This window comes from Montipora capricornis, chromosome 7 (assembly GCF_036669925.1).
Source record: "Montipora capricornis isolate CH-2021 chromosome 7, ASM3666992v2, whole genome shotgun sequence".
NCBI classification, from domain to species: Eukaryota; Metazoa; Cnidaria; class Anthozoa; order Scleractinia; family Acroporidae; genus Montipora; species Montipora capricornis.
This window is the reverse complement of record NC_090889.1, coordinates 3,158,602-3,168,601: the sequence shown is the minus strand read 5'-3', so window position 1 is coordinate 3,168,601 and position 10,000 is coordinate 3,158,602. Positions and strand designations below refer to the sequence as shown.

Sequence of the window (10,000 nt, the reverse complement as noted above, 5' to 3'; positions counted from 1 at the left end):
CTCGTATCTTATCGAACCTTCCCTTCTAGGTTGGCTTTACCTCATGATATGTTTTATTTTCAAGGCAGGTGTATTTCCGAGGTGGTTGTGTTTGGAAGAACCGATGGACCCTCCCTCTCGCCCCCTGCTCTGGCAAATACTCATGTGGACATCGTAACTCCCAATGACACTCTTCTCCAAAATTAACATTGTAGTCCTTGATGACATTGCAATTTTCAAGTTTACTGAGTCACATCGCAGTTGATATGTCTTTGAGGAATCCTAATCCATGTGCAACTATTTCGTTTTCTGTGCAACCAAAAGTGATGATGTTTCCGGCCAGGCTTGAACTGGCGACCTTCCGCGTGTTAGGCGGATGTGATAACCACTACACCACAGAAACCACACTTTTCGTTATAGAATAAAATACGCATGACTTACCCTTTACACCGGACAAGCCAAGAGGAAAATGTTGGCGTCGTTCCCACACCGGGAATCGAACCCGGGCCACGGCGGTGAAAGCGCCGGATCCTAACCACTAGACCATGTGGGATTGCGCGCTTGGTTTTTGCGAGGTTGCTTGTGGTTTCATGTCGCAAGTAATTTATTGTTGCAGAGAAACCATCGAGTAACCGATCTGGAGAATCTAAAGAATTGTCCAAATGAGGCTCCAAACCCCTTAGAAATGCAGCCTTAGGCCTAATTAGACCTAAAACAATATTTAGGCTTAACTGTTAGCATTCCGATTCCAGTGATTTAATTTCATTCCCAGGCACGTCACGTCCAAGGGCACTCTGAGATATGGAAACAAGTCTTTAGCCACTTCTGCTGGAGGGATGAGGACAGCTACAACACCGGGCACTTCACCCCCTACTCTTCTCCAATGTAGTGTGTGGGTTCTTTAACGTCCCACACGGAACTTATGAACATAGAAGATATGGGTGAGATGGAATCTACGGTTTATAGTCCTTATCCAAGAAGACTTGAACGGACAAGATGTTGTGATTGCACTTGGCTGATCAACAGGGCACCCATACTCACCTACCCTTTTGAACGCTCTGCAAAGCACAGTATCATTTTCTGGAATATGGATATTTCATTACCCTTTTTTGGCCTTTGGTAACTGGCCATCAAAACAGATGTATTTCCAGTCAGGTTTGAACTGACCACCTTCTGGGTGTAACCACTACACTATGGAAACCACCTGATTGGCTTTTAAACAGCACTGCTTGGTTTTCTAGCCGGACTCAAAATAAAGCTTTGTTTGACTTTGTCTGGTGACTTCTTCGTTTCAGTTTGGCTCAAAGGTCAAGAGTTCATAAACACGCAGAAACCAAAGATTTCTGCTGAGATCAAAGATGCACACTTTAAGACACAGTCGAGTATTTGCGTCTTCGATCTCTATCATTTTTTCTTCCCATTGGTAACAAATGTTTCAGCATTCCTGATAGGGTAATCTTTAAGTACATTGTCTTCTTCATTATCGCAACACTTTCGTTTTTAATCAGTGAACCAAGAATAAGTTACTAAATATTGAAAATGCGTGGGCACAAGGAGTTATCTCTAAAAATTTGAACGTCATAGCAGTCGATCTCTGAGTAACCATGATTTAAAAATGCGACATTTTACCAAGAACAGTCATTTGGGCCTTTGCCAAGCAAAGAATTTATCACTTTTTGATGCCTAACAATGAGCTCAGCTTTCTTGCTAAGAGGCTTAGAATTAAAGATTTATGTAAGTTTAACAAGTTCTTTCGCCTTTTGAAGTCAATTTGTCACTACCATGATACCTGCTGTCAGCGAACTCGTATCTTATCGAACCTTCCCTTCTAGGTTGGCTTTACCTCATGATATGTTTTATTTTCAAGGCAGGTGTATTTCCGAGGTGGTTGTGTTTGGAAGAACCGATGGACCCTCCCTCTCGCCCCCTGCTCTGGCAAATACTCATGTGGACATCGTAACTCCCAATGACACTCTTCTCCAAAATTAACATTGTAGTCCTTGATGACATTGCAATTTTCAAGTTTACTGAGTCACATCGCAGTTGATATGTCTTTGAGGAATCCTAATCCATGTGCAACTATTTCGTTTTCTGTGCAACCAAAAGTGGTGATGTTTCCGGCCAGGCTTGAACTGGCGACCTTCCGCGTGTTAGGCGGATGTGATAACCACTACACCACAGAAACCACACTTTTCGTTATAGAATAAAATACGCATGAGTTACCCTTTACACCGGACAAGCCAAGAGGAAAATGTTGGCGTCGTTCCCACACCGGGAATCAAACCCGGGCCACGGCGGTGAAAGCGCCGGATCCTAACCACTAGACCATGTGGGATTGCGCGCTTGGATTTTGCGAGGTTGCTTGTGGTTTTATGTCGCAAGTAATTTATTGCCGCAGAGAAACCATCGAGTAACCGATCTGGAGCATCTAAAGAATTGTCCAAATGAGGCTCCAAACCCCTTAGAAATGCAGCCTTAGGCCTAATTAGAACTAAAACAATATTTAGGCTTAACTGTTAGCATTCCGATTCCAGTGATTTAATTTCATTCCCAGGCACGTCACGTCCAAGGGCACTCTGAGATATGGAAACAAGTCTTTAGCCACTTCTGCTGGAGGGATGAGGACAGCTACAACACCGGGCACTTCACCCCCTACTCTTCTCCAATGTAGTGTGTGGGTTCTTTAACGTCCCACACGGAACTTATGAACATAGAAGATATGGGTGAGATGGAATCTACGGTTTATAGTCCTTATCCAAGAAGACTTGAACGGACAAGATGTTGTGATTGCACTTGGCTGATCAACAGGGCACCCATACTCACCTACCCTTTTGAACGCTCTGCAAAGCACAGTATCATTTTCTGGAATATGGATATTTCATTACCCTTTTTTGGCCTTTGGTAACTGGCCATCAAAACAGATGTATTTCCAGTCAGGTTTGAACTGACCACCTTCTGGGTGTAACCACTACACTATGGAAACCACCTGATTGGCTTTTAAACAGCACTGCTTGGTTTTCTAGCCGGACTCAAAATAAAGCTTTGTTTGACTTTGTCTGGTGACTTCTTCGTTTCAGTTTGGCTCAAAGGTCAAGAGTTCATAAACACGCAGAAACCAAAGATTTCTGCTGAGATCAAAGATGCACACTTTAAGACACAGTCGAGTATTTGCGTCTTCGATCTCTATCGTTTTTTCTTCCCATTGGTAACAAATGTTTCAGCATTCCTGATAGGGTAATCTTTAAGTACATTGTCTTCTTCATTATCGCAACACTTTCGTTTTTAATCAGTGAACCAAGAATAAGTTACTAAATATTGAAAATGCGTGGGCACAAGGAGTTATCTCTAAAATTTGAACGTCATATAGCAGTCGATCTCTGAGTAACCATGATTTAAAAATGCGACATTTTACCAAGAACAGTCATTTGGGCCTTTGCCAAGCAAAGAATTTATCACTTTTTGATGCCTAACAATGAGCTCAGCTTTCTTGCTAAGAGGCTTAGAATTAAAGATTTATGTAAGTTTAACAAGTTCTTTCGCCTTTTGAAGTCAATTTGTCACTACCATGATACCTGCTGTCAGCGAACTCGTATCTTATCGAACCTTCCCTTCTAGGTTGGCTTTACCTCATGATATGTTTTATTTTCAAGGCAGGTGTATTTCCGAGGTGGTTGTGTTTGGAAGAACCGATGGACCCTCCCTCTCGCCCCCTGCTCTGGCAAATACTCATGTGGACATCGTAACTCCCAATGACACTCTTCTCCAAAATTAACACTGTAGTCCTTGATGACATTGCAATTTTCAAGTTTACTGAGTCACATCGCAGTTGATATGTCTTTGAGGAATCCTAATCCATGTGCAACTATTTCGTTTTCTGTGCAACCAAAAGTGATGATGTTTCCGGCCAGGCTTGAACTGGCGACCTTCCGCGTCTTAGGCGGATGTGATAACCACTACACCACAGAAACCACACTTTTCGTTATAGAATAAAATACGCATGACTTACCCTTTACACCGGACAAGCCAAGAGGAAAATGTTGGCGTCGTTCCCACACCGGGAATCGAACCCGGGCCACGGCGGTGAAAGCGCCGGATCCTAACCACTAGACCATGTGGGATTGCGCGCTTGGTTTTTGCGAGGTTGCTTGTGGTTTCATGTCGCAAGTAATTTATTGTTGCAGAGAAACCATCGAGTAACCGATCTGGAGAATCTAAAGAATTGTCCAAATGAGGCTCCAAACCCCTTAGAAATGCAGCCTTAGGCCTAATTAGACCTAAAACAATATTTAGGCTTAACTGTTAGCATTCCGATTCCAGTGATTTAATTTCATTCCCAGGCACGTCACGTCCAAGGGCACTCTGAGATATGGAAACAAGTCTTTAGCCACTTCTGCTGGAGGGATGAGGACAGCTACAACACCGGGCACTTCACCCCCTACTCTTCTCCAATGTAGTGTGTGGGTTCTTTAACGTCCCACACGGAACTTATGAACATAGAAGATATGGGTGAGATGGAATCTACGGTTTATAGTCCTTATCCAAGAAGACTTGAACGGACAAGATGTTGTGATTGCACTTGGCTGATCAACAGGGCACCCATACTCACCTACCCTTTTGAACGCTCTGCAAAGCACAGTATCATTTTCTGGAATATGGATATTTCATTACCCTTTTTTGGCCTTTGGTAACTGGCCATCAAAACAGATGTATTTCCAGTCAGGTTTGAACTGACCACCTTCTGGGTGTAACCACTACACTATGGAAACCACCTGATTGGCTTTTAAACAGCACTGCTTGGTTTTCTAGCCGGACTCAAAATAAAGCTTTGTTTGACTTTGTCTGGTGACTTCTTCGTTTCAGTTTGGCTCAAAGGTCAAGAGTTCATAAACACGCAGAAACCAAAGATTTCTGCTGAGATCAAAGATGCACACTTTAAGACACAGTCGAGTATTTGCGTCTTCGATCTCTATCATTTTTTCTTCCCATTGGTAACAAATGTTTCAGCATTCCTGATAGGGTAATCTTTAAGTACATTGTCTTCTTCATTATCGCAACACTTTCGTTTTTAATCAGTGAACCAAGAATAAGTTACTAAATATTGAAAATGCGTGGGCACAAGGAGTTATCTCTAAAAATTTGAACGTCATATAGCAGTCGATCTCTGAGTAACCATGATTTAAAAATGCGACATTTTACCAAGAACAGTCATTTGGGCCTTTGCCAAGCAAAGAATTTATCACTTTTTGATGCCTAACAATGAGCTCAGCTTTCTTGCTAAGAGGCTTAGAATTAAAGATTTATGTAAGTTTAACAAGTTCTTTCGCCTTTTGAAGTCAATTTGTCACTACCATGATACCTGCTGTCAGCGAACTCGTATCTTATCGAACCTTCCCTTCTAGGTTGGCTTTACCTCATGATATGTTTTATTTTCAAGGCAGGTGTATTTCCGAGGTGGTTGTGTTTGGAAGAACCGATGGACCCTCCCTCTCGCCCCCTGCTCTGGCAAATACTCATGTGGACATCGTAACTCCCAATGACACTCTTCTCCAAAATTAACATTGTAGTCCTTGATGACATTGCAATTTTCAAGTTTACTGAGTCACATCGCAGTTGATATGTCTTTGAGGAATCCTAATCCATGTGCAACTATTTCGTTTTCTGTGCAACCAAAAGTGGTGATGTTTCCGGCCAGGCTTGAACTGGCGACCTTCCGCGTGTTAGGCGGATGTGATAACCACTACACCACAGAAACCACACTTTTCGTTATAGAATAAAATACGCATGACTTACCCTTTACACCGGACAAGCCAAGAGGAAAATGTTGGCGTCGTTCCCACACCGGGAATCGAACCCGGGCCACGGCGGTGAAAGCGCCGGATCCTAACCACTAGACCATGTGGGATTGCGCGCTTGGTTTTTGCGAGGTTGCTTGTGGTTTGATGTCGCAAGTAATTTATTGCCGCAGAGAAACCATCGAGTAACCGATCTGGAGCATCTAAAGAATTGTCCAAATGAGGCTCCAAACCCCTTAGAAATGCAGCCTTAGACCTAATTAGAACTAAAACAATATTTAGGCTTAACTGTTAGCATTCCGATTCCAGTGATTTAATTTCATTCCCAGGCACGTCACGTCCAAGGGCACTCTGAGATATGGAAACAAGTCTTTAGCCACTTCTGCTGGAGGGATGAGGACAGCTACAACACCGGGCACTTCACCCCCTACTCTTCTCCAATGTAGTGTGTGGGTTCTTTAACGTCCCACACGGAACTTATGAACATAGAAGATATGGGTGAGATGGAATCTACGGTTTATAGTCCTTATCCAAGAAGACTTGAACGGACAAGATGTTGTGATTGCACTTGGCTGATCAACAGGGCACCCATACTCACCTACCCTTTTGAACGCTCTGCAAAGCACAGTATCATTTTCTGGAATATGGATATTTCATTACCCTTTTTTGGCCTTTGGTAACTGGCCATCAAAACAGATGTATTTCCAGTCAGGTTTGAACTGACCACCTTCTGGGTGTAACCACTACACTATGGAAACCACCTGATTGGCTTTTAAACAGCACTGCTTGGTTTTCTAGCCGGACTCAAAATAAAGCTTTGTTTGACTTTGTCTGGTGACTTCTTCGTTTCAGTTTGGCTCAAAGGTCAAGAGTTCATAAACACGCAGAAACCAAAGATTTCTGCTGAGATCAAAGATGCACACTTTAAGACACAGTCGAGTATTTGCGTCTTCGATCTCTATCATTTTTTCTTCCATTGGTAACAAATGTTTCAGCATTCCTGATAGGGTAATCTTTAAGTACATTGTCTTCTTCATTATCGCAACACTTTCGTTTTTAATCAGTGAACCAAGAATAAGTTACTAAATATTGAAAATGCGTGGGCACAAGGAGTTATCTCTAAAAATTTGAACGTCATATAGCAGTCGATCTCTGAGTAACCATGATTTAAAAATGCGACATTTTACCAAGACACAGTCATTTGGGCCTTTGCCAAGCAAAGAATTTATCACTTTTTGATGCCTAACAATGAGCTCAGCTTTCTTGCTAAGAGGCTTAGAATTAAAGATTTATGTAAGTTTAACAAGTTCTTTCGCCTTTTGAAGTCAATTTGTCACTACCATGATACCTGCTGTCAGCGAACTCGTATCTTATCGAACCTTCCCTTCTAGGTTGGCTTTACCTCATGATATGTTTTATTTTCAAGGCAGGTGTATTTCCGAGGTGGTTGTGTTTGGAAGAACCGATGGACCCTCCCTCTCGCCCCCTGCTCTGGCAAATACTCATGTGGACATCGTAACTCCCAATGACACTCTTCTCCAAAATTAACATTGTAGTCCTTGATGACATTGCAATTTTCAAGTTTACTGAGTCACATCGCAGTTGATATGTCTTTGAGGAATCCTAATCCATGTGCAACTATTTCGTTTTCTGTGCAACCAAAAGTGGTGATGTTTCCGGCCAGGCTTGAACTGGCGACCTTCCGCGTGTTAGGCGGATGTGATAACCACTACACCACAGAAACCACACTTTTCGTTATAGAATAAATACGCATGACTTACCCTTTACACCGGACAAGCCAAGAGGAAATGTTGGCGTCGTTCCCACACCGGGAATCGAACCCGGGCCACGGCGGTGAAAGCGCCGGATCCTAACCACTAGACCATGTGGGATTGCGCGCTTGGTTTTTGCGAGGTTGCTTGTGGTTTGATGTCGCAAGTAATTTATTGCCGCAGAGAAACCATCGAGTAACCGATCTGGAGCATCTAAAGAATTGTCCAAATGAGGCTCCAAACCCCTTAGAAATGCAGCCTTAGACCTAATTAGACCTAAAACAATATTTAGGCTTAACTGTTAGCATTCCGATTCCAGTGATTTAATTTCATTCCCAGGCACGTCACGTCCAAGGGCACTCTGAGATATGGAAACAAGTCTTTAGCCACTTCTGCTGGAGGGATGAGGACAGCTACAACACCGGGCACTTCACCCCCTACTCTTCTCCAATGTAGTGTGTGGGTTCTTTAACGTCCCACACGGAACTTATGAACATAGAAGATATGGGTGAGATGGAATCTACGGTTTATAGTCCTTATCCAAGAAGACTTGAACGGACAAGATGTTGTGATTGCACTTGGCTGATCAACAGGGCACCCATACTCACCTACCCTTTTGAACGCTCTGCAAAGCACAGTATCATTTTCTGGAATATGGATATTTCATTACCCTTGTTTGGCCTTTGGTAACTGGCCATCAAAACAGATGTATTTCCAGTCAGGTTTGAACTGACGACCTTCTGGGTGTAACCACTACACTATGGAAACCACCTGATTGGCTTTTAAACAGCACTGCTTGGTTTTTTAGCCGGACTCAAAATAAAGCTTGGTTTGACTTTGTCTGGTGACTTCTTCTTTTCAGTTTGGCTCAAAAGTCAAGAGTTCATAAACACGCAGAAACCAAAGATTTCTGCTGAGATCAAAGATGCACACTTTAAGACACAGTCGAGTATTTGAGTCTTCGATCTCTATCATTTTTTCTTCCATTGGTAACAAATGTTTCAGCATTCCTGATAGGGTAATCTTTAAGTACATTGTCTTCTTCATTATCGCAACACTTTCGTTTTTAATCAGTGAACCAAGAATAAGTTACTAAATATTGAAAATGCGTGGGCACAAGGAGTTATCTCTAAAAATTTGAACGTCATATAGCAGTCGATCTCTGAGTAACCATGATTTAAAAATGCGACATTTTACCAAGAACAGTCATTTGGGCCTTTGCCAAGCAAAGAATTTATCACTTTTTGATGCCTAACAATGAGCTCAGCTTTCTTGCTAAGAGGCTTAGAATTAAAGATTTATGTAAGTTTAACAAGTTCTTTCGCCTTTTGAAGTCAATTTGTCACTACCATGATACCTGCTGTCAGCGAACTCGTATCTTATCGAACCTTCCCTTCTAGGTTGGCTTTACCTCATGATATGTTTTATTTTCAAGGCAGGTGTATTTCCGAGGTGGTTGTGTTTGGAAGAACCGATGGACCCTCCCTCTCGCCCCCTGCTCTGGCAAATACTCATGTGGACATCGTAACTCCCAATGACACTCTTCTCCAAAATTAACATTGTAGTCCTTGATGACATTGCAATTTTCAAGTTTACTGAGTCACATCGCAGTTGATATGTCTTTGAGGAATCCTAATCCATGTGCAACTATTTCGTTTTCTGTGCAACCAAAAGTGGTGATGTTTCCGGCCAGGCTTGAACTGGCAACCTTCCGCGTGTTAGGCGGATGTAAACCACTACACCACAGAAACCACACTTTTCGTTATAGAATAAAATACGCATGACTTACCCTTTACACCGGACAAGCCAAGAGGAAAATGTTGGCGTCGTTCCCACACCGGGAATCGAACCCGGCCACGGCGGTGAAAGCGCCGGATCCTAACCACTAGACCATGTGGGATTGCGCGCGTGGTTTTTGCGAGGTTGCTTGTGGTTTGATGTCGCAAGTAATTTATTGCCGCAGAGAAACCATCGAGTAACCGATCTGGAGCATCTAAAGAATTGTCCAAATGAGGCTCCAAACCCCTTAGAAATGCAGCCTTAGGCCTAATTAGACCTAAAACAATATTTAGGCTTAACTGTTAGCATTCCGATTCCAGTGATTTAATTTCATTCCCAGGCACGTCACGTCCAAGGGCACTCTGAGATATGGAAACAAGTCTTAGCCACTTCTGCTGGAGGGATGAGGACAGCTACAACACCGGGCACTTCACCCCCTACTCTTCTCCAATGTAGTGTGTGGGTTCTTTAACGTCCCACACGGAACTTATGACATAGAAGATATGGGTGAGATGGAATCTACGGTTTATAGTCCTTATCCAAGAAAGACTTGAACGGACAAGATGTTGTGATTGCACTTGGCTGATCAACAGGGCACCCATACTCACCTACCCTTTTGAACGCTCTGCAAAGCACAGTATCATTTTCTGGAATATGGATATTTCATTACCCTTTTTT

At 42.8% G+C, this 10,000-nt stretch overlaps 11 non-coding genes across 11 annotated transcripts; all 11 read right to left on the bottom strand.

Moving 5' to 3' along the window:
* Nucleotides 1–309: 309 nt before the first annotated feature.
* Trnav-aac (transfer RNA valine (anticodon AAC)) lies at nucleotides 310–382 on the bottom strand. The gene has a single exon. It is a non-coding gene; the product is annotated as a tRNA-Val (tRNA).
* A 78-nt stretch (nucleotides 383–460) lies between these two features.
* Trnae-uuc (transfer RNA glutamic acid (anticodon UUC)) lies at nucleotides 461–532 on the bottom strand. Its single transcript has one exon. It is a non-coding gene; the product is annotated as a tRNA-Glu (tRNA).
* Nucleotides 533–2,091: 1,559 nt separating this feature from the next.
* On the bottom strand, nucleotides 2,092–2,164 carry Trnav-aac (transfer RNA valine (anticodon AAC)). Its single transcript has one exon. It is a non-coding gene; the product is annotated as a tRNA-Val (tRNA).
* Nucleotides 2,165–2,242: 78 nt separating this feature from the next.
* Nucleotides 2,243–2,314, bottom strand: Trnae-uuc (transfer RNA glutamic acid (anticodon UUC)). The gene has a single exon. It is a non-coding gene; the product is annotated as a tRNA-Glu (tRNA).
* Nucleotides 2,315–3,874: 1,560 nt separating this feature from the next.
* Trnal-aag (transfer RNA leucine (anticodon AAG)) lies at nucleotides 3,875–3,947 on the bottom strand. The gene has a single exon. It is a non-coding gene; the product is annotated as a tRNA-Leu (tRNA).
* Nucleotides 3,948–4,025: 78 nt separating this feature from the next.
* Trnae-uuc (transfer RNA glutamic acid (anticodon UUC)) lies at nucleotides 4,026–4,097 on the bottom strand. The gene has a single exon. It is a non-coding gene; the product is annotated as a tRNA-Glu (tRNA).
* A 1,561-nt stretch (nucleotides 4,098–5,658) lies between these two features.
* On the bottom strand, nucleotides 5,659–5,731 carry Trnav-aac (transfer RNA valine (anticodon AAC)). Its single transcript has one exon. It is a non-coding gene; the product is annotated as a tRNA-Val (tRNA).
* A 78-nt stretch (nucleotides 5,732–5,809) lies between these two features.
* Trnae-uuc (transfer RNA glutamic acid (anticodon UUC)) lies at nucleotides 5,810–5,881 on the bottom strand. The gene has a single exon. It is a non-coding gene; the product is annotated as a tRNA-Glu (tRNA).
* A 1,561-nt stretch (nucleotides 5,882–7,442) lies between these two features.
* Nucleotides 7,443–7,515, bottom strand: Trnav-aac (transfer RNA valine (anticodon AAC)). Its single transcript has one exon. It is a non-coding gene; the product is annotated as a tRNA-Val (tRNA).
* Nucleotides 7,516–7,591: 76 nt separating this feature from the next.
* On the bottom strand, nucleotides 7,592–7,663 carry Trnae-uuc (transfer RNA glutamic acid (anticodon UUC)). The gene has a single exon. It is a non-coding gene; the product is annotated as a tRNA-Glu (tRNA).
* Nucleotides 7,664–9,372: 1,709 nt separating this feature from the next.
* Trnae-uuc (transfer RNA glutamic acid (anticodon UUC)) lies at nucleotides 9,373–9,443 on the bottom strand. The gene has a single exon. It is a non-coding gene; the product is annotated as a tRNA-Glu (tRNA).
* Nucleotides 9,444–10,000: the final 557 nt, after the last annotated feature.